The 27,533-nt window shown below is 37.0% G+C and overlaps 1 protein-coding gene across 5 annotated transcripts in view; it reads left to right on the forward strand.

Annotated features, from left to right (window-relative positions):
- GRM8 (glutamate metabotropic receptor 8) overlaps positions 1–27,533 on the forward strand; it is a 732,634-nt gene that overhangs the window by 268,087 nt on the left and 437,014 nt on the right. The window lies entirely within an intron of this gene.

Genomic DNA, 27,533 nt, shown 5'->3' on the forward strand with positions numbered 1-27,533 from the left:
ATTTATAATATCAAAGATATGGAAACAACCCAAGTGTCCATTGATAGATGAATGGGTAAAGAAGATGTCATATTTTTATATTATGGATTACTAAGCTATAAAAAGAAGGAAATCTTGCCATTTGCAACAACATGGATGGACCTTGTGAGAATTATGCTAAGTGAAATAAATCAGAGAAAGACAAAAGCTTTGTGATTTCACTTATATGTGGAATCTAAAAAAGAATACAAATGGACAAACAAAACAGAACTAATCTCACAGATACAGAGAACAGAACAGTGGTTGCCAGAGGGAAAGGAGGTCTGAGAATGGTCAAAATGGGTGAAGGTAGTCTGTAGGTACAAACTTCAAATTATAAAATAAGCAAGTCATGGGAATGTAATATTCAACCCAGTGACTATAGTCAATAATATTGTAATGCATATTTGAAAGTTGCCAAAAGAATAAATCCTGAAAGTTCTTATTATAAGAAAAAAATTTTTTTTTAAAGATTTTATTTATTTATTTGACAGAGACACAGCGAGAGAGGGACCACAAGCAGAGGGAGTGGGAGAGGGAGAAGCAGGCTTCCCGCTGAGCAGGAAGCCCGATGCGGGGCTTGATCCCAGGACCCTGGGATCATGACCGGAGCTGAAGGCAGATGCTTAACGACTGAGCCACCCAGGTGCCCTATAAGAAAATTTTTTTTATACCTTTGTATGGCAATAGATGGTAACTAGACTTATTGTGGTAATCATTTCCCAGTGTACACAAATACCAAATCATTATTTTGTACAACTGAAACTAATACAATGCTATATGTCATTTGTATCTCTCTCTCTCTCTTTTTTAAAGAGTTTGATTTTTGATTTTTTATCACCCTGGCCAGTGGTGAAATTATTAATCACAAGTAGGTCCTTAGGTTAAAGGCTGAGATGTTTTTAGTTTGTGGATATTGATCCAAAATTTGCCTGCTGAAAACCACTCAGTGACTTACTCAAGCTATTGAGCTTGGGACCCTATGGTAAAAGACAGTGTAGACTTCATGTGGGTGGCAAGGAAATGGGAAAGGTATATAACATTGGCCAAAATAATGCTGAAATAGTTTGCTTGTGCTTCTTAAAACTCCCATTTGTATCAGTGAACTCAGTAAATTATCTTTAAAAGCTTTTCCCCGCTTCGTGTGTGTGTGTGTGTGTGTGTGTATGTGTGTATGTTTATGTTGCAGAAGAAGAGTTTGTGGAAACTGTGGGAGGAAGATGATTAGGAAAGTTTTAACTAGATAAAAGGAGGACACATAGGCAGGGACATACATAATATGTCATAGGAGCTCAGTGGTATATCAGCCTGAAAAATCTAAAATCATATTTAGAGATTAAACAGGTTATAATACCTACTCCTAAATGAAACGTTCATTTTAATAACAGAATCATTCAATTTTAGCCTTATCTTTTCTTTTTTTTTTTCTTTTAAAGATTTATCTATTTATTTATTTGACAGAGAGAGACACAGCGAGAGAGGGAACACAAGCAGGGGGAGCGGGAGAGGGAGAAGCAGGCTCCCCGTGGAGCAGGGAGCCCGATGCGGGGCTTGATCCCAGGACCCTGGGATCATGACCTGAGCCGAAGGCAGACGCTTAACGACTGAGCCACCCAGGTGCCCCTAGCCTTATCTTTTCAAAGCAACAAGTTCATGAAAAAGAAACTTGATTCTATAGTTGATAGGGAGCCAGGGTAGATTTTTGGCCAGTGTAATAACAGGTCATTTATTTTTGTTATTCATACAGTATTTATTTTACTTTTTACTATTTATTTACTTTCCTCTATTGAATCCTGAACCAACCACTTTTCCCAGGCTAATGGGGGAGGTATAGGGAAAGGAACATACATGGCATGAGAGATGTGGAAGAAAGAAATATGGGAGGTGGAGATGGCTCTTTCACATGGCAGAGAGCATGAGAAAGGCCGCCATCAGGCAAAAGACCCCCATGGCCTCCAAAATGTCATAGGAGATAAACTTTTGCTTCAGAGAAGGTTCTGGGCATAACCAGTGATGAGGGCCTAAACACAGTCCCAATCCCAGCCTCAGAGCCAGCCACTCTGACCATGCCAGCCCCAATCCCAGTGAACTTGGCTGCTGGGTAACTGTCCCTTGAAATGGTGCCATTTTCAGAGCTGCAACTGGGATAAGTGAGGTAGGGCTGCCAGGCTACTGAGGCACTCATCTGTCAGTGTTGGTCCTTTCAGCACCACTGCAGAGAGTGGTAGTCTCAGCAGCTGCTGGGAGGTGATCCCAACCAGGGAGGGGTTGGAGACAAATGTGGCATGGGCATACATTTTAGTAATTCAGGTATGAGTAAAGACAGTTTAGATTGTATGGCCCACTGGGAATAGAAGAGAGATATGAGTTCAAGAGGCATTCTGAAGACCTAATGATAAGATTTAAGAAGCTGGGGTGGGGTCTTCAAAGAGGGGATGTCTAGTAGTTTGTTGTACTATTTGGGAATGTAAGTAATTAAGAGTAGTCACACCTAAAAATGTGATAATTGGAACTATAAAGCCTGGAGAACCCTTTGTGAGGGAATCAAGTGCACAGGCAAGAATTAAGCTGTGGGCAGAAATTCTAAAGAAAAAAAGACTGAAAAACACACTAGACTCAAGTAAATCCTAAAACCATCAGTGTTTGCCATCTGAAGATAGTCAAGAGAAAGGCTGACCACTGTAGGGATGGGCTCATTTGAATGAAACAAAAACACCTTGTTACTTTGAGTTTAAAAGGGAGATATACTAGCATTAAAATTCGTGATCAATAATCTTTTCTATTAGCTGTTCACTTGTTTATTGTTGGCCTTCCACTAGAACATAAGCTCTATGAGAGCAGGTACTATGTCTGTTTGTTCATGATTATATATCTAGCAGCTAGGAATGGAACTGATAAATATTTGTTGAATGAACAAATGAGTAAACGGTTGCACACTCAGATCTTTAGTGGAAGATAAAGTGCCTAACTCCAATACCAAGGTTTGCCCAAGTCAAGAACAAATGGGGTCCTAGAGCAGCGCTGTCCAATAGGGAGTGATAAAATGTTCTATACACTAGCCCCTAACCACATGTGGCTGTTGAGCCCTTGAAATGTAATTGGTACAACTAAGGAACTGAATTTTAAATTTTATTTAATTTTAATTAACTTAATGTGTTTAAGTGAACAGTGGCTACTGTTTTGGACAGCACAGGTATATAGAAAGACTTTACCAGTTAGGAAAACCTGCCTCCTGTGGGTAGATGTAATCTGTGCCAGAATAGAGGCTTTGTCAGCGGCTAGAATCAGACTGAGACTTGGGAAAGGAATCAAGGATTAGCTGTTGGGGCTTTTTTTAATTAATCTTTAGCCCAAGAGACAAGAAGAGTCTGCCAAGCTCATATGAGATCCAGGCTAGTTCATCAGGGAAGGAGACCAGAGAGGTATTTGAGGCCAAAGCCCTAGTTAATAATAAGGTTGTGTTTACTCTGAAAGTCTTTATGAACATATCCATTAGGGAACTTGCTGTGCATGGGAGAGGCCTCTGTAGATGACTAGAAAGAATTCAGGATTTAGGGATTTTGGTTACTTTTCTTTGTGCCATGATAAACATTAATTGCATTTGATTATTAAAAGATGGGGTAGGTATAATAGACTCAAAACAAACACTCAGGCACCCAAGAACTCACAGGGTGGAAAAGCAACATTTTTGAATATGAAAGTACAGCAGATGGTAAAAAAATACCTCTATGTTTTAAGATATTTGTTAAATTAGAGAAATATTTATCTTACTATATTTATGTAATTTATATTAGGTTTTGGAATGTTCTACTGTGGTTTTTGTTTTATCAGACTTACCTGATTAGTTACAGCTTGCACAGGAAATATTAGAATTATACTGATTTCCTTGAGGTTTCTGTGACTGGGCCGTGGGAGGAGGAGGAATTTGTTCAGGAGGGTGTTAAATTTGCCTTGTATTCAGACTTCACCCAATAATAATACATATCAATATCATGTATTGAACTGTGTGTAGGAGCAGATGTTTGGCATGTTTTCAGGCTACTTTTGGGAATAGTTTCTATTGAAGAAAGGAAAGCACACTTCAGATCCATTCACATCATTTATGGAAGTGAACAGGGATTTCTCATAAAGGAAGAATGCTGGGCAGACTATTATATTTAGCAAGATAAAGTGTGCTGTGTGCAAATTCCCAAAGTCCATCAGTATAGCAGAGGACAAACAGATATTAATATATTCCAGGGGAAGGAGATTAGTTCTCTAAAGAGCAAACACACAACACAATAGAAGATTCTCTTAGGGTTTCCTGAAGACTTGGATCACCTCCCCGAGGCTAACCATTTGTTTTCATTGTTTTTATAAGAGAAAATCTTTTGCAAGAACCTACTTTACACCACAGAAAAAAATGTTTGAATATTGGCATCTTGAGGTTGGGAAGGACTTTCAAAGATTATCTAGTCCCCACCTATCTTATGCTTGAATTAATGTGGCAAAAGCTGTGCCAAGGATCTTCCGGTCAGGGCTTTAACATCTCCTGGAGAAAGTGGTTATTAGCTCCATCCTTTGAGAACTGAGCCATTCCATCTTTGGAGAACTTTGACGCTGAATTACTTTTACAGAATCCAGTTCTGCTTTGTGCCTTCCATTCATTTGTCCTACTTGTAACAAATTTTATGATGACCTCTCTATATTCTCACCCAGGACATTGAGTAAAGTGTTAAACAAATGGAACCTAGGACAGAATCCTTCTATGATGATCAACACCTAGAACCAGATTGATATGGCTCCATTAATTAGTACCCTCTGGGTATAGCTTTTGAAACTGTTTGTGACTAATCTGCCTTCTTATTCATGCACTCAGCTTATTTACTTACCTTCTAATTTTTTCCCATTAAAGTTCTTAGGATATTTGAACATACTTATCAGATCTCCAAGGCTAAATGTGCCTGATTCCTTCAAGAATTTCTTGGATGTTTTTGATTTGTTGATTTGACTGTTTGTACATCTCAGGTCACCCCTGAATAAACCCAGTTTGTCCATTCTTATACTGCAGTACTTCAAGGCTGGTCTGGGCTGCACAGAAACAAATGGAGCTTTTGTTACTTTTCATATAGATTCTCCTCTCCCCCTCCCCTCCACCTCCCCTTTTTTCTCCTTTCCACTCTCTCTCCTCCCTTTCTTTCTTCTTCCCTCCCCTACTCTTCCCTACTTTTTTCTCCTCTCCCACTGATTCTACACTATTTTATTCATTCATTCAATAAACATTCTGTCTACTGTTGATTCATATTAACCTTTCTATAGACTAAAATCTCTGAACATGGATTGCTACTAAACCATTGCTACTCTTCATTCTGTATAAAACAACCGGCCCTTCGAACTTAATCACCTCATGTAAAATTTATTTCAATTACTTTTCATTTTATTCTATTTAGCCCTTGCTTCTAACCTGTCAACTTCTTTTTCGATCCTAATTGAGTCATCTAATATAGTCACTTTCCCTTCTACAAATTTTGTGATGTCCTCTCCATATTCTCACCCAGGACATTGAGTAAAATGTTGAAACAAGTGGAACCTAGCAAAGAATCCTTCTATGATGCTCCAAACCTGGAACCAGATTGATGTTCTATTAATTAGCACCCTCTGGGTATAGCTGTTGAAACTGTGACTAATCTGCCTTACTATTCATGCACTCAATTTACTTGCTCCATTCTGTCCACAAGGATAAGTTGAAAGATCTAAAAGTCTCTCTGAAGTTGATTTGGGCTAAGTGTCTACATTTGCTGGAATCCTAGAAATTATACTAAAGAAAGAAAGGGCATTTGACTGTTATTCTTTCCTCCTGAAATTGTTTTATTGGCCTCTTTGTAGCATATTTTTCTGAGGCAAGCAATAACCTAACAGACACATAAGACTAAGAAAAGGATAATGGGAAAAGTTGAACATTCAGATAATTATTAGAGCTGGTAATGGCATTTTATGGGAGGACAAAATATAATATCAAAATGCTTTGACATATCAAGTGAGATCTACTACTTTCTAATCAGCAGAGGATTTGAAATAATTGCTGTTTTTGTTAAAACAAACCAGAATCTACAAGCCACTGCTAATGCTTATTTTTTAAGTTTTTTCTTACATCTTCCAAGGAACTGAAAACATTTAAAATCAGCAAATACATGGATGACATGAAACTTCAGGAAGTTTATACACGTTTTGGGAAAAAAAGATAAGGTGTACAAAGATTCCCTCAATGATGATAAATCCTTGTGGAAGGATCACATGAGTCAGTTGAATATTACAGATGGTGGATGGAATTGAAGAATTACAAGCTCAGTCTTTGTTTCCTTATGTGGAAAATAAGGGTTGCATTCATTGTATAACTAAACCTTTAAGACAGATCAGTTAAAAAATACCATCTTCTATATTTATAGTAAAACAGAAACTAATTTCCTATAAAGATATTGCTGCTTCCTCCTCTTTTAAGTTGACAGATATTCTCAATGACCAGTATGACTTGTGTCTAGGATGTCATTCAGGTGACTGAGTTTCATATTAAATTATATGCTACATGTACAATCATTTAAATTATGTAGACATTTTTGTTGTTTCATGATATCTTGTTTTTCCTACTCTGTAACTGGAAACATGAAACTTTAAGAACATCACAGTTTAAAAAACATTGTTGTGGTAAATCTTTAATATATAACTATAGAAAGAAATTTAATATGAGCCAGGACCAACAGTAGTTTCCAAGGTACAAAAAAAATATTTTTGGAAGTATAGATTTCATTGATTGTATGTGTATGTATGTGTGTGTGTTTGTGTGTGTGTGTGTGTGTGTGTGGTTCCAATACAGTGAGAAAATGATAAAATCATCCAAACTTATGTATTTTTCAATTGTAATTATGACTGCTATAGTTTGTCACTATTTGGACCTTTAACGAATGTCCTTTGTACTCCCTGACTTACACATCTTATGTTTGTTTGTCTATCTAGATTGAGTCCTCATTAGCAAACTCATAGTTATTAGTGATCCCATTCATTTAAGGAGGGACTGGGTAGTCACAAGATAGGAAAGAGTTAAAATGAGATTTTCATAGTTGGAAATCTGCAAATACAGCTATGGTTTTATTTCAACATTTCATTAGTGATTTACATTCTTAGAATTGTCAGGAGCTAAAATTAAGATTATTTTATTTTCTTGTTATAATTCACTTGTGCATGGAGACTACCAAAGACCATTTACTGAAATTATTAGAAACTGTAAGCTCCCAAATAAAAATGTCAGAAGATACTGCTCTGTTCTAAGTTATGTTACAGAAGGAATGCATTTCCTATGGGTGAGAGCATTAGTATCAAGTTGGAGGAGGTCAGATGCTACTAATGTCTTCATCCAAGGTTCTTAGATTGAAGGGAAATTGCAACTACCATAAATTTGATAAAACAATCAGATTATACAAAATCAGCTTCTTTTCCCCAACACTTTACACAGTACAATTTAAAAATCAAGATGGAAGATAAAAACTTACTACAGCCAGTCTCAGTAATGTGTGGGACCTTGACGATGCTCCCTTCTCTCCCGAATGGAAATCGTGTTTGGTCTTCCTTAAAAGTCTCCCCCAATACCCCTCAAATCTCAGGATTGGAATTCCTGTTTATGAAGAAAGTCTGTCTTGGCCTGACACCTTCCTGCAGACTGTACTACATTCTCCTCTGATCTGATTGGCTCTACCAATGGGTTGATTTGTTCTCATCATGTGAATAACTGCTCTTCAGTGGGAGAAGGCCTCTTCCAAGTTTGGAGTGCAGATGCTATCAAACCAAGCGGAAATATTTTTGTTTCATTAATAGCCAATGGAATTATACGATGGATCATGAGATTGGCCTGTGTTATAGTTTCAGGGCTTCCAACCTGTGCGCTCTCTTAGCTTTGAGGCATCTGAACTCTGAGTTCCCCCTGCAGCTATCACATTGACTAGGTCAGTGTTTTTTAACCAGAATTGCACATCACAGTAGCCTGGGAAGCAAGCCCAAATTCACATCTCTACCTACTGTAATTTATTAACTCCAGGATGTACATTTTTCTCACATTTTCTCATTTCTGAAATATGAATGTACTTTCTATTAGTTTAATCCTAGTATAATTGCAGAATTTCTTTCTTAGCAGTACATAAAATAATGGTCCATCTTATAATCAATGGCATCTTAGAGTCAATGAAATCAGAATCTCTGAGGGAGAGGGTAGCTCATTGTGTGAATTTTACAAAAATTTTTACCTGTGCATCAAGTGAGTCTGATGCACACCGCTGGCTATGAATACTTTGAACTAGCTGTTGATATATTTATCCAATTAAGAACAACAATAATAATAAACTGATCACTTCCATGCATTGCTTTTTTTCCCTGCCAGGCACTGGGCTAAGCACTTTCCATATTTTTGTCTCACTTAATTCTCATAATAAACCTATTGCATAGGTATTATTATGTCCACTAAGTGGATTAATAAACTGAAGCTTAGAGAGATGAAGTAGGCTGCCCAAGGACATATAGATTTTAGAAGCGCTAGGATATGAACTCAGGTTGGTTTGACTCCAAAGCTTTAACCACTACATTGTATAGCAGTGGTTCTTAAAGTGTGGTCTGTAGACCAGCATCATCAGTATGCCCTAGGGACATATTAGAAATGCAGATTTTAGAGCCCTATCCCAGATTTAAGGAATGAGAAACTCTGGGAGCCTGGCTCAATACTGTTTTAACAAGCCTTCTGATGCATCCTAATGTTTGAGAACTACTGTTATGTAGTATAGAAGTCTTTTACAAAAGGAGTAGGAGGCATTGCTAATAAAGATAGGACCTAATAAAGTTTACTGGATAGCTTGCTGGCTCATATTGTAATCCTAAGATAATGCCATATTTGCAAGGTTGACTAAGCTTTTAGTTGCTTAATAACAAATAAAATTGCATTTGCTCAAATGTGCTTTAATTATAGTTCCCAGTAGGCAGAACTATGGTAACAAAATATACTAGGCTCTAATGCTTTTTTGCATAATGAGAATACTCAAAGCATTTAGCACAAATGTATTACAATTCCCCATATAAGATGGGAAGACTGTAGAAGGACCACGTGCCTTTCATTGGCCTGATATCCTCTTGGCCTCAATCTTCGTCTAATTCTATTATTTCTTTTCTTCAAAACTACAGAATACAGTATCTTGTTCCTGAGAGGAAAAGGCAAACTGACAGGATTCCTCCTTGTATTATCTTGGGTTGATAGATTGGTTAAATCTAGCATTTGTAATGCAGATAGAAATAAACAGGTTTGAACAAAAGCTGATTAAAGAATTTAGTCGAAAAAACAAACAACTTGCTTGCTTAGTGAAAAAAAAGAAAAGATTGACATTAAGGAATTAAGCATCCCAAAAGGATAAATTTGATTCCAAGAAGAAAAGGCAGTTTAAAAAATAATATACCAAAGCGACAAAGTGTGGAGATGCCTCGTGAATATGTCTACCCAACATCAGTACAACTATTGAAAAGCACAATATTCAAAAGTAATTTATTTATTTTTTCTCTGCATGAAGCAGAATAAGCAATTTGATTTTTCTTTTTCCCACTGAATTGACTGGTTCTTGAATGCATTATTTGACCCATAGTACTGTATTATCCATGGCATTTCCCGGATGACTGAACTAAGTAGATGTCTTATTGTTGTTATTGTTTCTAATATGGGGATGAGGACAGTGATAAATGGAAAAGAGGAAAATACCACATTTGGAACTCAGTGGAGATTTTAGAAGCATGAGTGGTCCTCAGCCTAGAAGATCTGGTGTTCAGCTGCAGTGACCTGCAGGCCGCATCTCTGTCTCCATGGACTTATACACACTTAATTAGCATAGATTGGTGCCTTGTAAGTCGGGCCAAAGGGTCCAGGACCTTTTTTCAAATTCTGAAATGCTCCCTTTTTGATATGTTTCTAACTTTGCTCTGGTGTGAGACTTGAATCTCAACATGGGCCTTGATTTATACCTAAGAGCTGTTTCCTCCTATGTCTTCCTGTCTTACATGAATCTCTAGACTCCTGCGCAGTATGCCCTGATTCCGTGGCTGCCTATGTCCCTGCCTGGCTTAGATCTCAGCACTGGAAGCCCAGATCACCTGTCCAACTCTTGGACTTTGTCTACAACCTCCAGTTTGACCAGTTTCTTGGAAATTAGCCCTCTTCATAGACTTATCGGGGAGAGGGAGAAGTGTAGTGTACTGGTTAAGTGCATCTGCCAAGGCTGGCCTGTAATTGAGGCCCCTATTGGCAATTCACTAATTGTGAGATCTGGAGTAACTCCACTCTGGACCTCAGTTTCCTCATCTACTTCATATCCAGTGGTACGTGTATATATGTGTAGGTATATATTCGTATATATGTGTACCTGTGAATGCATTTTAAGGAATGAATGGAATGTAGATGAAAATAAAATAGAATAATATGTTTAATACACTTAGCAAAGTCTAACACATAGATTAAGTGTCCAACATATATTTCCCATTCTTATTATGGCTTTTTTCCCTATCCCTTGGTTATTTGTTTTTAGCATTGTTTACCACCCAGTCCCTGTCCATATAAACTGGCTGCTGGCCATGATCTCTATCCTGTTGACCAGTCTTGGCTACCCCCATCCCACAACTTTCCATAACCTGCCATTGACAGGCCAACACAAATTTAGCATGGATCAAATAATTTATTTAGAAAAGTTTATTGTTGTAAACTAAGGCTTATCAGCATTGAGCCATTGAATCAAATGATTTCCTCAATATGTACAATATGAAAACCATTTTAGGATTTTTTCTCCTAAAATTCTGTGAGAACTTTTGTGGGAGGAACTCCAACACAATCCAAATGTTTAATTTCATTGTTCTGGCTCCCTGGATTGAGTAAATAGTAGAACTCAGGGAATACTAAAGCTTAACCGTTTGATGTGGAGCCTTGCCTGCTTCTTAATTTGGGCAACTCTGTTGATTTAATCATTGGTTTGGGTTTTCAAAGCTTGGCTTTGGCTTGATCTTGCAACAGCAGTCAGCCAATCTAAGCAATTTGTCATCATAACAAGGATGCAGAGGAAGACCCAAAAGTGGTAAATGGGTTTGGAAGTCATTGTAGCTAAAACTTGATGGAGTTGGAGGATTAGATTATGACGGATACAGAAATGTTTTATTGACCATGATTTAATGGCTTCACAATATTCTTTTTATTTCTAGAGCATTTACATACGTCTGAGTTATCTAATAGATAAATCTTAGACAATGGCATTATACCATGATGATGACACAATGGTAAACTCATATATTACATCTAATGGATATCAAAGTAGTAGTTTCTCCAAGACCAATATATGTCTATGAGACATTTTCATAAGCTGAAGTCATAAAACACATTTACATCTGCATATGTATCCTGTGCATTTATAGGTGCACATTTAACAATGCATGAATATTTATATATTCACACACATGCATTGGGATTTATTATGAGTGCTGAATATGGAATTGTAAAGTCATGGAGGCTTAAGGCAGTTTCTTCAAGACCTACTTTTGCTTGATTATGATTTATTAGTTTAACCTTAACCAGTTATATATTAACAGTACTATTCTCTTTGAAGAGAGGACTATTATTTCAAAGCTTATTAGGACTATATATGAATTTGGACCTATTTCAGACTCTGAATTGGATTAAAGAAATAGTATATGAAGTACTAGAAGTTTCTAAACATGAAGGCTGCTTTCTGTTTTGTGATTAAATGTGTTAAGATGCTTTCAGGCATTTTTAGGGATGCAATTGTATTTGGGAGGAAAAGGAAGAGATGATTTTCTAAATAAAGAGAAAATGAAGAAGCAAGGCACACGTAATGTGTCTGAGATTGCTGTATTACTATTTTTTTTCCCAAGGAGGATAGATTTAAGAAGTTTGCAGATAACCTTAGCTTGTAGAGTTTTTAATCTGGCATAGGTTACTGTTATTTGTTGTTATTTGTAGAATTATCTGGGTTATATATATATGTTGTGTGTGTGTGTGTGTGTGTGTAAAATCTCATATATTTTGAGCATTGTGAATAAATGAGGCAATGCCAAGAACTACCAAACATCCACCTCACCTACAGACCTAATGTAGGATATGCTTATGGTCCAAGCATTCTGTGTTTCAGGATGAATGAGTCCCACAGCAGATGTAGTATGAAGGAGTCTCATGGAGCATGGCTCCACTCTGTAAGTCCCTATTTTTTTATGTCCTGGGGGAGATTGGGATGGTAGAGTTAGGCCCTACGAGTGACCTTAAAACACTACAACCCAATAGCCCCGGTCAGTGAACAGTGAGTCCTTCACCCCTTCTCCCAACCCTTGTCCCTGCCCCATCCCTCTTGTCCCTCAGAGCAGGCCAGAGCCACAGTGGTCCTTTTCTCTCAAAGGCAATTCTATTTCTCATGGACTTATTTTTTCAGAAGATCTAAGGAGAGCCTTGGGCAGCACATTATTATTTCTATTGGCCCAATTACTTTTGTTTTACTTAGGAAGATAAGTTTAGCAAATCAAATTTCCTGGCTGGGTCATGCTGACCAGTATATTAGTATCTCCAATTATTTTGTTATTTGAACAAACCACATTCACTCCCTAAATACTCGTGTAGAAATCATGATATATATGTTTCTCTCTTTCAAGAGGAGGAAATCATAATATTACTTTGTAGGAAAATTTCCAGTGTACAAGCAGATACTTGCTGTCTCCCTTTCCTTTTAAGGTGAAATAATCACAGTTTTAAGAAATCTCTGTGCACCCTTGCTTAATGCATAAATCTTTTCTTTCTTTTTTTTTTTTTTTAGTGTGTAAATCTTTTCTTTTATTCTTGTGGAAATATGTTTTGGCTCTTAGTTTGTTTCTATGAAGTGCCATTTCCTGTTTCAATCTAACTTGAAGAATATTTTGGAGTACTTACCATGTGCCACTCATTGTGCTGGGGCTGGAGATAGGAAACCAAAAAAGACATGAAGCTGCCCATAAGTAGCTCAAAGTATTGCAAGAAAAAGGTTACAGTTTTGTGCTTAATTGTCTATATGAGTAAGTGTAACAAGAATCTTGTCCACAGTGTACCAGGTGACAGAGACAGAGGGGCTGTGGGGGATAGTCAGGGAGGGCTTCATGAAGGAGGAACATTCTGAGCTCATTTTGAGCAAATAAGGGAACGATGATATATTAGTTAGAAAAAGAACTTCAGGTAGGGAGGGTGCTGGAGGCATATTCTTATTTTACAACTATAGTAGATAAATGGGAGAAAGTTTCCTCAAAACTTATCATACTAAGAAGCATATTTGACAGTGGAAAACCAGATTCGAGAGCATTTGTGCTTATACCACAAAAAGACTCGTAAACTTAAAAAGTCTGAATTACTATGCTTTTCTCTACAAATATAATTGAATAACTCTGATAACATTTTAATATATACGGTGCATTAAGCTAACAGATTAAGAGCTTCACTTATGAATATATCAGTTATTTTTATTTATTTAGATAATGTATTAAGGATTTTAAATTTCCTGTTAAAATATTCTTTTCCTTAGTAGACCCTCCCCGCCATATATAGGGCAAAAGGAAATTGTGGCTTAACGTCTATCAGAAATTATAAAATCTGAATTTGGTTCTGATTAATGAGGTTTTTATGGTATTGACTAGAATGCTTTTTGCTCAAGTCACTGAAAACCACTTAATTGCCCCCATTCAAAAAATACTCTCCAGTCCTGATCTGTCGACATTTAATACTAGCTCTTTATCAGGCTACTGATTGGTGTTCTTTCCTTCTCTGTTATCCTGTTGTATTTTGTTCACATTTTTATTTGGGCGGTTATCACAGCATTGTGAGTAGTCGTTGTAATGTCTCTCTTGCTCTTCATACAAGTCATGAGCTCCGTGATGTTATTTATTGTTGGATCCCCTGATATTGAAATAAACAAATGGTGACATTCCTGTGTTTGTTAACATTCTCCATTCTGTTTTTGATAAGTGGTTGTCAACTTTGGCTGCTCATTGAGATCACCTGGAAGCTTTAAAAAATACTAATGTTTGGGTCTTATTCCCAGAGATTCTTGGTCATGGGTCTGAGGGTGGCCTGAGCACCCAGATTTTTAAAAGCTACCCAGGTGACTGTGCAGTGAGGTTGAGAACCACTGATCTAGACCTGTGCTTCCTAATATAGTAGCGGCCAACCACAGGTGGCATTGAGCACTTGAAATGTGGCTCATCTGAACTGAGTGTAAATATATATGCCAGGTTTTGAGGATTTAATACAAACAAGTGTACAATATCAATAATTTTTATATGATGACATATTGGAATTGATAATATTTCAGATATGTTATGTTAAATAAAATTTAATTTATATTAATACTTTAATTAATAATAATGATGATACTAATTTAATTTCATCTGTTTCTTTTTACCTTTACTAGAAAACTTAAAATTACATATGTGACTTGCATCATATTTCTATTGAGCAGCACTGAACTGGGTGATACATTTCTAAGTGGAAGGAACAGAGTTGTTTAACAAAATACATGCTTAATAAATGCTTTCTGGAAAGTTAATTGATAGTGTTTATGGTTTGTACAATGTTCGGTACAAAAACTTCCTCTACTAGCTATATATATTTAAAACAATTCAGTCAATTGATACTATTGATTGCATGAGTTATAGAAATTATTGTGCTGAGAAGAGAAATAATGCTTGTGATTGAAACAAATAAACCAGGGACTCTATGGTATCACTGTGTAAAAATGAAGTAGAGCTGTTGAAAACGAGATAGTCATTAAAAACTGACCAAAATAAGGGGGATTGAGAATATAGAGTGCTATTTTGTTATGACAATCGTGTTATAAGGAAAGTAAAACCATTCTTCCCGAACGAGAGCCTATCTGGTGTTTAAAACAACAACAACAAAACCCCGAGTGAGTTACTTGGTTTACATACAGAAGAGATGAATAAATTGTGTACATAAACGTATGTAAACATTTATATATGTTTACAAAAGTTGGAAAGTGATATACAGAAAGAGAAGTTAGGTTCAAAGATGTCCAAAGTTTTCATGAATGGAGAGATGGCTGTAGAACTGAGACCTTAGACAACATAACTCTCTTGAATGCTGAGCATGAAACTCAGTTTTAGGGGAGAGTACACAGCAATAATTTGACCTATGGGGAAACCACTGGACAGAGTAAACATGTGGGTGGTAGGAGTTTACTGCAGGCTTAGCTGATCGGGTTATCATGGTGGGCAACATTTGCTCTAGCCCCAGGTATTCAAAGTAAACAATGTTAAGTGTTTTGAGCAGGCTCTTATTGAAGGGGATTGGTTAAAATTGGAAATTGCTAACTGTGAGTTATTAAGAGACACAGTATTCATAAATCAATTATGGTGCATTATATTCTATTCCATTGCCAGCATTCATTTAAACATAAACTACTGTATGTTCTACTCACAGTAGTACAAATCAAAAGTTTAGGCTACTTGAACTTATTCTACAGTGTTTTTTTTGTTGAAAGAAATTAAATACTTCTTTTGGTTTGGTTTTTGATAAGCTTTTGAAGGGTAACAAATTTGTATTCAGCAAATTCCTAGGGCTATAATCTTATTTTTGCTTTGCTTCTCACATCCTGACCTTATGAAGCAGTGTGGGGCATTTTGAAAAGCTGGCCTTTGGCATCTGAGTGGACCTGGTTTGAATTTTGTCTCTATCACTCACTGTTTAACCTTGGTCAAGTCAAGGATTGACCTACCCAACCCTTAATTTCCTTGGCCCTAATACCCACTTTGCAGGGCCATTTAGGGGAGGAATGTAAAATGCATTGCCTAGCACATGGTAAGTCTTTATAAACACCATTGTTATTGCTATTATTATTATTGCAAGGTTGAAAAGCATTCTGAGGACAGTTTTTGTATAATCAAAAATTATAATTAAAATTAGTATTTTATATGTGAACAACATTATTTGTACTTCTAGCCCCCAGGGTTTGGAAGGAGGAGAGGAGGGGTGTAGAGAAGGGTTGGGAAGGGAGCAAGGGGGCACCTGGCATCAGCAAGAAACCTTCCCTATTTATAGTTTGAGCTGCTGGGGAGTTGAATTGAATCTCCTCTAACAGTGGATACAGAGGAATATTCAAGACCAGAACAGCTGAGTGAGGAGGTAGAACAGAGCTGGGTGATCCCACTGTAATGGGGCAACAGAGCCCAGAGGTGCTTGATTAGCAGATGTCCAAGCAAAAAAGGCTTGTGGAGGAAAGCACTTCTCCTTCCCCTCCTGCTAGCCTGGGACAAGTGCTTTTCTTCAGGTTCCTGGGACTCTATTAATGTGCTTCCTGTAAGCAAACATGACAAAGATACATCAGGAAGCACCTGCTATGTGCTGTTCAGAGGCAGGGGTAAAGCCAGCACCAGCCTGCTTACCCAGAGCCTGACACACAGTAGGGATGCCATAAGTGTTGTTAGGATCCAAATGAATGCACACATCCTTTACTTTACAGCCCCCATGAGTATCTGGAGCTTGAGCAATTCAAGCTAAATTCTAGACAAATGAGAATCTTGTTATATTCCCTTACACATGGTGATAGTATAAGAGAGGAAAGGAGAATGGAAATCAATGATAAATTAAGCAAAGTATATTAACTTCCAAAAGACAAGCCCTTTAAATGCCTCTCAAAATTCTACATTTGCTTGTTTTACAAAATGCTTTGATCAATGAAATTCAGTAGGTGAGGAGTTTCACACTTAGCGATTCTTTCTCCAAAGCCTATTTAGGATGAACCAGAAAATCTTTCACTTTTTTTTTTCCTAAGCTTAACCTTTTTACATAGAGAAAGGATTTCTGTTATCTTCATTTAAAGTAAGACTTAGATAACTAAGATCAATTGAGTTTTGAGAGCTATATACTTTGTCCTTTAGCTATAATAATATGGTCAGAACTGTCTTTATGAAAATGAGGAAAGAATTTTTGATGTGTGAATATTTGCAAGAGAAGAACTGGCTCCAATTCTAGGCATCACATTTGTTTATGTGTCAGTCATCCATAATAATGAAGGAGAGGTATCTCCTGGAGGTGGGAATGTTCTTTGCTGAATTTTAAGTATTGCTAAACCATTTAAGAGGGGGATTTACAGTACCACTCAATTCATATAAAAAGTGGGAGTAGCAGGAAAAGAACAAAGTTAAATGGCACTGTTTTCAAAATAGGAATAGTTTGGATTTTAAAATTCATCTGCTTAGAAGTAGACATAGTCCAATGCCATTCACATATTTCAGTTCAATTTCTTTATATGTATCTGGGAAATAGCATACACAAATAATTTTTCTGGGTCTAGAACAAAGCCAAATTTAGGTCCCAGTTTATTTTTTTCTAAGATTTATTTATTTATTTTAGAGAGAGAGAGAGCGTGAGGGGAGAGGGAAGGACAGAGGGAGAGGGAGAGAATCTCAAGCAGACTTCCCACTGAGAGGAGAGCCCCATGTGGGGCTCAATCCCATGACCCTGAGATCATGACCTGAACTGAAATCAAGAGTAGGATGCTTAACTGACTGAGCCACCCAGGCACCCCTATGTCCCATTTAAAGTGTTAATATTTCCTTGGGTCTGCCCAGAATATATTAAGATGATTGCCTTTAGTTCTGTCCTGATAGTCGTCTTCTCAGAAAATGTAACTTCAGGGGCGCCTGGGTGGCTCAGTTGGTTAAGCGACTGCCTTCGGCTCAGGTCATGATCCTGGAGTCCCGGGATCGAGTCCCACATCGGGCTCCCTGCTCGGCAGGGAGTCTGCTTCTCCCTCTGACCCTCCTCCCTCTCATGCTCTCTGTCTCTCATTCTCTCTCTCGCAAATAAATAAAATCTTAAAAAAAAATAAAAATAAAAATAAAAATAAAAAAATAAAAAAAAGAAAAAAAAAAAAAAAGAAAATGTAACTTCATAGGCTATAAAATAATTTGACTTTTAATTCTGAACCAGTATTCTAAAAACAGTGTTGTCTTTGGATGGGAATATTTTTATTAATTTATTAATTTTTTCATTCCTGTTCTTATAAAATATTGTCTACTTTCTGAAAACTAAAGCTATGTTTTTTGTTTTATGCATTTCCTCAAAAGCTAAGGCATCTCAATTGTTTTTTGGGGAGGAGTATTTCATTTATTTATTTATCTTTTGCTTGCATCTTTGAAGAAGGCTGAATGAAATAGCATTGTATTTAGTAGAGTTGTCTTCATTTGTAAAACCCCTGCTAACTGTGACATCATCTCACTCTGTTCTGATAACAAAGATGATGCATCTCTGCAGTAGATTTTTGTTTTTTTCTCACTACCAGTTGCCAGGATCTTGGCAGGGTAGAAAAATTGGAAGATTGATTGGTGTCCTTTTCTTATTCATTGATTTACTTGGGTTTCTGTCTGACTGGTGTATGTGTAGCATCAGATACCATGGATTATGTGTGTGAGAAGATAAAATAAAGAGCTCAATAATAAAAATAATAAGAACTATCCTTTATTAAATGCTGGCAATTTTCTAGGCGCTATGGCAAGTACTTTATATACATTGTCTCTCCCAGTCTTCTCAATAATTCCATCTTACAGATGAGGAGGCTGAGTTTAGAAAGAGTAATTAATTTATTCAATGCCACACAGCTAATGAGTGATGAAACTGATTTCAACCTAGGTTTATCTGACTTTAGAACTCAGACCAGATGGCTTCTGATCAAATTATGATTTATGATCAAATTAAGCTCAAGATTATTTGAGTCAGGTATTTTACTAGGCACCATAGAGAATGCAAAGATCACAGATTTAGAGTCCCTTACAAGAAAAAGACATATACACAAATAATAATTGTAAACAGGTTTTACAGGCAAACTTCAGGTTTTTCCCTTTTGCCAGAAATCTCTGGATCTTTCAACCTTTTCTCTCCAAAACTTGGGTTCCATGCCCTTTAGTTCAAATGGAATATAATGAAAATATAAGTTTCTATGACTTTCTCCCAAGCTCAGGATAATGTTGCCATCTTTCAAACAAGGAATCAAAAAATGGTCTTTTAATGATTTCCTTTGTTCCTTAACTTCACTTTTGTCAAATTTTGCCTGTAAACGCTCCATCTTTCCCTCTCTTCCAGGCCTCTGACAGCTTTAGCTTGGGGACTTTCCGTCTCTGGTCTGGTCAATTGTAGTTTTCCTTCCAGCAGGAGGCACCACTCTCTGTAATCTGTCCTTACTACTTCTTATCATTGTGGTGTTTTTCTCTCAACTAAAGATCCCATCAAGCCAGTCCTTATAGCTCAATGGATTCACGGCCTCCACTCTCCTTCCAAGTCTCTTTCTAGGGTTACTCCTACAAGCTCACTAACCCCTTCCATTCGTTTTCCAGCTTTCTCCTTCCATTTGCCCACATTAGATTTCACTGTGTTTTGGACCCTGGTTGAGGAGTCAATAGAGTAAATTTTGAGTCTAAGTGTATTCTCCATGCAGGTCACTCCTTCACAGTTTTGATGACATTGGATAACTTTACTGAATGTACTTCATGAAATACACTGGGTCGTGTGCTATTTGGTATTTCAGTACATGAGGTTGAGGGTGGGGAAGGATAAAGAAACCCTTTAATACAGTACACAATGGCTCTTTCCCATGTAGATTCCTCTTTAAGGGAAGAGATCCCAATTCCCAAGGTGGATATGGAGGGGACTCTTCTATTATAGGTTTTCTGCTTTTTAATTTTTTTCAGCTAATATGTTTCAGCGCTTACTAATTTTGTTCAGCTCTCTGAGAGCTTTGTTACCTTCTAGGCACAAGCTCGCTCTACAACAGGGCAGTGGCCTAATCCTTGCCAGGCAGCAGAATCATCTGTGGAACCTTTAAAAAGTTGTCACACAATAGTCCCTCCCCTGTGCCTCTGATTCTGTGATTAGTTACCCTGCTTGAAAAAGATGCATGTCTTCATTGGAAGGTCTTCCACTGCATAGGTTATTTTCCTTTCTCCAGATCTGTCTTCATGATTCATTTTCACACTAATAATAAGCTCTGCCTTGGGTGAAGAATTCCATAATGAGAGAGAGGGTAAGATAAACTTTGCAAGTTTAATTAAGCCTAAGAATAACCTTTGCTCCTAGTATATTCTGTGGGGAATTCTGACATGATTCATCTCTCCTCATCAGTATTGATCCCTTCCTACCACATGTTTGTTGTTTTCCCTGTTCCTGTTCCTGCAGGGTTAATAAAGAAAATGTTCGGAAATAATAAAGGAATCAAATTGTGGCCTCTTCAGTTATATTTTCATTTCAAAAGGGAATGTTGAAGAAGAGGAGCACAATGGAAATTAGCCTTTATTGAACTTCTACTAACTGCCAGACACTATTTTTGGTGGTGTTACTTATACTATTATGTTTAATCAAATAAACTCTGAAGGAGGCATCGTCATTTGCCTTTTATAAATGAAACTGAGGCTCAGAGAGAGAAAATAATAGGAATAGAATGGAGTTCACAATACATCATCTTTTCTGTCATCATATTTCTTCTCTGGAGATTTTCAAACCTCAAAGGTAGCTCTCTATGCATCTTTCTCCCCCTTTTTCTCTAAATAAAGCTAATAATGCCCTGATTTTATAGTGATAAGCTTAAATTTTATAAAGTATTTTCACGTTCACGTTTTTGTTCCTATGGCTTTAAAGTGCCACTTATCCTCAGATAGTTACACTTAGCCTCAGATAGTTACATAACAAAATTGTCTGAACTTGCTTCTCTCTGCTAAGCAGGTCACACATACATGTGCAAAGGCTGACATTTAATCTACTCAGCTCTCAACTTGACCGCCTGAGGTTCTTTTTAAAGATTACTATTAAAGGGGCGCCTGGGTGGCTCAGTCGTTAAGCGTCTACCTTCAGCTCAGGTCATGATCCCGGGGTCCTGGGATGGAGCCCTGCATCGGGCTCCCTGCTCTGCGGGGAGCCTGCTTCTCCCTCTCCCACTCCCCCTGCTTGTGTTCCCTCTCTCGCTGTGTCTCTCTCTGTCAAATAAATAAATAAAATCTTAAAAAAAAAAGATTACTATTAAAATGGGAATGTGATGACTAGGACAGAGTTCCTATAATCACTGGGAATCCCCTACAACAAACATCAGTGTATACTTGTGAAGTTGATAAAGTTGTCAGGCTGATCTCTTATTAAGGAAATTAGGGGGGGAAATTGAAGACCTTATAGAGAGTCACATATTCTTTAGAGGTGGCACAATTGAGCAGCAATATAATGTAGGAAAAAAATTACCTTAAAATGTTGGAATCTGGAATTTATCCGATAGACTAGGGAAAAGGACCCACTGGGATTCGTTAACAGGAAGCCAGACTTGCATTGACAGAAATAATTAATCTCTTGAGGCTAAATAGAGAAAAAGAACTCATTTGAGTCTGTGGGATACCCTCAAATACCTATGAATACTAGCTATAAAGACAGTGAATCATTTATGTTGATCCTGGCTCCAGGGAAAAAGGAATGGTCTTTGGAAACTGCTGGTATAACTGGAGACTTAAAGCCCCCTTTATTTATTAATTTTTTTACCCATCTAGACAGCAGAAAGAATGAGTTGATAGTGATTCAAACAATTTTCATCAAGAACCTTTCTGCTATTCTGGTTTTTGCATCCAGCCAAGAGGAAAATGTTATTTTACAGCCTTTGTATTGGTGTTGATGGGTTCTTAGGAGACTTCTTGAGAACATGAAGGTGGAAGGGGCAGATAGGACACTTTGAAGAGAAGAGCTTAAATATTGGCTGCTATCCAGGCATAGGTAATCTTGGAAGGGATTGTAAACCAGCCTCTAGACAGAAATATTTCACTAGAGGTCCCTGTCAATTCCTTTTTTTTAAAGGGCCAGTGAAAAATGTGTTCTTAATTTACATATTTTCCTTTTCCTCGTATTTGTTTGGGCTTATCTCACTTGTTTCACTCTAATTCTTTTGCCTTTTATTGTGAATTGAAATGAAAAATGAAATGTATAAAACTTTGGAAGAAAATTCTGTAAGCATTCCTCATTCTGAAGCCTGACAGTAATTATTATTAAGGGATTACAGGAAAATCTTACAGTGTAATTTAGGGAGTCTCAATTTATTCACAGACTCTCCTTCTCCCTCTACCTTGCTCAGCAAAGACATTTTCTAGCTTTCTGATAAAACCAAACTTTGCTTATTGACTTGTTTGCTCTTTTAACAAATACTTTATTCAATGCAAACATAATAACAAAGTAATTACAATAATAAGAGCAAGCGTTTATTGGATGCATGGTATTCTGCTAAGCACCATATAGATAGATTTCTTCCCACAACAATCCTATGAGCAAGTTATAATAATTATTATCCCATTTTACAGACAAGGAAACAGAATTAGAAAAATTAAATAAATTGCTTGAGTACCACTAAGAGGAAGTGGTAGATTTATAGAAAAATCCAGGCTCTGGAAGTTAAGTTATAGCATTACTTATTCATTTCTCAGAAGGGAAAAGGGGAGTTGGCAGATAAAATATGGGACACTCAGTTAAATTTGAATTCCAGATAAGCAACGAGTAAGTTTTAGGGTAGGTATATCCCAAATATCTCATGGGACATGGACATCTGTATTTTCATCTGCTAGATCTAGAAACATGAGGAACGTTTGACTGCAGAATCATTTTTGACCCGAGAAGTTCATTCAAGGCCATAGAGCTCCAGTGTCTTAGTCACAGGTGAAGAAAGGCTCCAGGAGTCTTAAGACGTTCATGTTCCCGTGCCCAGCAACAAAGTGAGGTTCAGGACTTGCCGTGCTGCCTCTCTTAATTCCTAATAAAGCAGTTTTTCATTTGACTAGGAGATTTCTTCTGTTATTTCTAAGAGTGTTTATCTCCTGCCTTTTATTCTGAATTGTTGTCTGGAAGACAAATCTTTGCAAACACTTTACCAATAATAACGTGAGCAAAAGTAGAGGGAGGGAAGGAGGAAGCAACAAGTAGGAGTTACTGGCTGCCCCTCTAACACAGATTCTTTCCATATGGCATCTGCTTTGGTAGAAACAAGGGACATGAGTATAATGGCATATATTAAATATCTACTTGTCCTAGTCAAGTTTCTTTTAAGACCTTGGCCGGGGGGTCCAATTTGAGTGACTACTAGTGTTATCAGAGAATGAATAAATAGGAATGCATTTTATAAAGTAGTCTTCCTTTTAGCAGATAGTAAATTAAAATGTTGTATAATCCACTGGAGTTCAATATTGGGTCATTTTCTTCAAAGAAGAGAGAGGTATTAATTAGTCTGTTGCTTGGAGGCGTCATTATATATGCTTCATTCCCTTTGTTGTTGTAACAAACAGTTCCTGGGCGCTCGGGCCCTGACTGATTAACTTGCATAGCTGCTTCTTGAGAACTCTTCTTCTGATAGACACCGTTAAATAGGGGAGAGAATGGGACAGAGGAGTAGAAAAAAGACAAAACCCCAACCTGGCTTTTTCATGATGTGAGAAAGCAAATAAATGCAACACCTCAGCAGATGAAAGTAAAACGAACTGCGCGAGTTGTCCATCTCAGCCATAGGGTTCCTTTGGGCCCCAAATCAAATGTATTAGAGGTTTTTCACAGTTGGAGTTGTAAATAGCTAAGAGATGACAAAGAGCTTCGTAAGGTCCCATCTTTGGGAAGGGGAAAGATGCCTCTGCTGAAACTGGAATATTAAGATTGATTATAGTTGAGGAATAAAAACTCTTAAGTGTGTTGAATACAAGGGGCAGAATTGTTGATAGAAATTCTTAAGCTGTAACTGCCAAAAAGTAGGAATTTTGGACCAAATGTAGTTTCCTTGCTATTATTTTCACATTAGAGTGTTTTTTTTCCCAAAAATTTGGTCTTTCTCCTCAAAAATAGATTTACTTCTTCAAAAGCATTTTCAGTTCTGTCAGAGTAGAGACAGTATCTTTTCTTTTAACTTTCGATAGTGAACTGTATTTAAACTTACAGAAAAGTTGCAAAACTAATACAGAATTTCCATATATATCCCTGACCTAGGTTGCGATAGGGGAAACCACAAGGTTGAAGCCTTACTTAACCATTGTGCAGTTGTCAAAATCAAGAAATTCACACTGGCAACATAACACTAATAACTAAAATAAAGACCTTATTCAAATTTCACCAGTTTTTTCACTAATGTCTTGTTGTGGTTGTTTTTCTGGGATTCCATTCAGTATCTCGCATTGCATTTTGTTGCTTTTTTTCCCTCTGTGTTCTCCTAAAATCTGTAACAGTACTTCACCTTTCCTTAACCTTTGTGACCATTTCTGATGAGTATAGATCAGTTATTTTGCCAAATGTCCCTTGATTTGGGTTTTTCTGGTGTTTTCCCAGGATTGGATTGAGGGTATGTATTTTTGGCAAGAATACCACAGAGATGATGTTGCGTCCTTCTTAGTGCATCATATCATGGGTTTTGTGATAGCAGTATGTCTTGTTACTGGTAGTGTTGATGTTGATTACTTGGTTAAGATGATTTCTGCTGGGTTTCTTCACTTGACAGTTACGATCTTTTCCCTTGTTGTTAACAAATATCTTGGGGCAGATGCTTTGAGACTAGGGAAATCCTGTTTCTCTTCAAACTTTCACCCATGATTTTAGCATGCGTTGGTGGATCTCGGTTCTGTAGCAATTATTACTATGCTATTTGCTTCATGGTGATTTTCTATTTCTCTCTTTCCTTCAACATTTATTTATTGGGATTCTATAGCAAGACAGCTATCTTTCTCTCCCATCTATCTAGATAATTGATTATTTATATCCATGAGTATGAACTCATGGATATTTATTTGATTCTATGGGTCATAATCCAATATTAACATGCATTCATACTGTTACCTCAGGCTTCACTTTTGTCTTCCCCCTTTATTTGTAACTTCTCCCTCCAATAGTGAAAAATCTGGTTCCTGTTTTCTACAATGCATTTATTTATTTAATTCTAGTGCGCACATAAAGTTCATTTCAAAATTGTTAAACTATACCCATGTAAGAAACACACTTACTGACTAAATTATTGCATTTACATAGTTATTTTTGTCTTCAGGCTTACAGTATCCAGTCAGGAATTATTTTCCAGTTATTTAGGTTAGTTTTATTATTCCCCACCCCTTTACTGTGGTTTTGTGATTAATTTGTAATGGAGTTAGGTTCATTTTTAATTTTTGTATTGCATTTTTGCATTGCACTTTGTTCCTCGTCCAAGCTTTAATCATTTATTGCTTGGGGATATGTGGAAAGTATGAACCATAACTGTGATTCTAAGAGCTGGAGCTTTACAAAGTAATGTATCCTTGTCCCTGCCACCCCACACCCATTCTCCCCTCTTTCCAGCCCTTTCATACCCTCTATACATAACTAATCTCTTTACTTTCAGGTTAATCCTCCTCACATTTCTTTAGTACAAATGAGCAGTTGCCCATGTATTTTCTTATAATCACTTATTTCTTTTACAAAAGATACCATACTAGAGATACTCTTTTGCACTTTGATTTTTTTCACTTACCAGTCTATCCTAGAAATCACTCCATATCAATTCATAGAGATCTTCCTTAATATTTTTAACAGCTGTTTTTTACTCTATTGTATAGCTATATGACAATATCTTCTTCATGTTCTACTTTCTGTAGGAGAAAGGCATGCCAGTTAACAGGCTAAGGAGGTTTAATATTAAAAGACATGACAGGGGAAAGCTTAAAAAAAATTCAAAATGGAGCAAGACTGGGCAAAGTTGGTAGATGTAGCTACTGTATTTGTACCAGTCCAAGTGAAACAAAGCAGACATAATAATGATTTACTAGTTTAACATTATTAGAGATGTCTTTGTACATGTCTGTGACTTTTTGTTCACACCTTAGCATGATGATTAAGAGCAATGTCTTCCATTTTGGGTTTGGACCATCAGAAATTTTGGACTTTTATAATTTACTAGTGGTGTGAATTTCGGCAAGTTATTTAATATCCTCATGCCTCAGTTTCTCTTATCTGTAGAACAGGAATAGTAAGAATGACCACCTCCCAGGGTTAAAGTTAAACCATGGGAAACAGTACAGTATATAGAACATGGTAAGCCAAAAACTGGGAATGATAATCATTACTGTGTTGCTAATTGCTCTTATATGTTATACTGATTTATACTCTAAGGAGAAGTTTTTGATGGTTTGGTTTATATACACAACTGATAACACTAGGTATTTTTTAGTAATTAATAGCTGTTTTTATGGCAAGGGAGGGCAAGAAGGAATGGGAAGGGAGAGAGGGAAAGAGAGAGAGGGAATACATAAAAAAATGAAATTATCCCTCATGCTACTAACCAGAGAAAATCTATTAATGCCTCCAGATAATTTTCTATGCTTATGCACATAGTGTCTTTTGAGAAAGATATATATACATATTTTAACCAAACTGTATCCTATTCCATATACCTGTGTTGTTCACCATTTAAAATTTTATTGTGAATATTTTTTCCACAGTATTATTCTTCCTACTGGAAGGTTTAACCAGATCATTTGGTCATTTTAGTCTAAGGTCTGATCAATCAAATGTGAAACAAAATTGAATAAGCAGAGAGACAAACTAACTGAAAAAAGCTCAGTAAATTTAGATGTCTGAAGTACCTGGGTCCTCAATTCAACTGAGTATATACTTTTGTAAATGTGACTTTGCCAGATACTTACCTATAAAAGATATAGTTAAATCCAAGGAATCAATCCCTTGCTTTTAAAACTTTGTGATGGGGGCGACTGGGTGGCTCATTCATTAAGCGTCTGCCTTCGGCTCAGGTCAGGATCCCAGGGTCCTGGGATCGAGTCCTGCATCAGGCTCCCCACTCAGCGGGAAGCCTGCTTTTCCCTCTCTAGCTCCCCCTGCTTGTGTTCCCTCTCTCGCTATGTCTCTCTCTGTCAAATAAATAAATAAAATCTTTAAAAAAGAAAAATAAAAAAAAACACTTTGTGGTGTTCATTTTAGTGGTATTACAAAGTGAAATTAACCTTAACTTCAAGCCCATGTCTTTGATCTAAAAAGCTTGACAGGAACCTCTAAGCTTCCAATGAGGCTGCAGGCCTGAAAGAAGCACTTCCATCATGACTATAGTTTTAAAAAGTTGTAAGTAAAGTTTCAGAGTTTTGAGGAAGAATTACTGAGGAAAAAATCTTTCCTCCCCCAAAGTCTCCTCTGCTCTGTTCCTCCTTCCCACCCATCCTCATTCCTTTGGCTTCATTATTCAAGAAATATTGCTGGTCTCTTTAAGGTTTCCAACATTGTAGATGGCGCTAAGACATGAAAATTTCCAGCAATGTAGAAGATTTAGCTTTACTTTCATTTTTTTTTTTTTTTCATGATGGGAAGAAATGAGTGGATAAAAATTCAGCAAAGTTCCCATCTAAAGGGATATTCTTAACCCCAACTCTTAGCTCTCAAAACCACCATGAAGTAGGAGGAATGGTGG

Source organism: Phoca vitulina, unplaced genomic scaffold (assembly GCF_004348235.1).
Source record: "Phoca vitulina isolate PV1807 unplaced genomic scaffold, GSC_HSeal_1.0 scaffold4, whole genome shotgun sequence".
Classification (NCBI taxonomy): Eukaryota; Metazoa; Chordata; class Mammalia; order Carnivora; family Phocidae; genus Phoca; species Phoca vitulina.